Raw genomic sequence first — 255 nt, forward strand, 5'->3', positions numbered from 1 at the left:
TTTGAAGATGGGGACCACGTTAGCTATCTTTCAGTCATCTGCCACCTGGCCTGAGCACCATGAGCTCTCGTAAAGCTGTGCCAAGGGCCCTGCAATAACCCTGGGGTGAAGAGCATCTGGACCTGCTGACTTGAACATGTCCAGCCCGTCCAGAAGCTCTCTAACCCGGTCCTCCCCAACCTGAGGTCTGGAGGCGTTCCCCTCAAGTCCGTCTGGCATCACAGCGGGGAAGTCCCCGTCCCTGCACAAGAAAAC

At 57.3% G+C, this 255-nt stretch overlaps 1 long non-coding RNA gene across 1 annotated transcript in view; it reads left to right on the top strand.

The window, feature by feature from the left end:
- Nucleotides 1–255, top strand: part of LOC109297003 — an 8,079-nt gene that overhangs the window by 1,084 nt on the left and 6,740 nt on the right. The window lies entirely within an intron of this gene.

Source organism: Gavialis gangeticus, unplaced genomic scaffold (assembly GCF_001723915.1).
Source record: "Gavialis gangeticus isolate Ggan-Ray unplaced genomic scaffold, GavGan_comp1, whole genome shotgun sequence".
NCBI classification, from domain to species: Eukaryota; Metazoa; Chordata; order Crocodylia; family Gavialidae; genus Gavialis; species Gavialis gangeticus.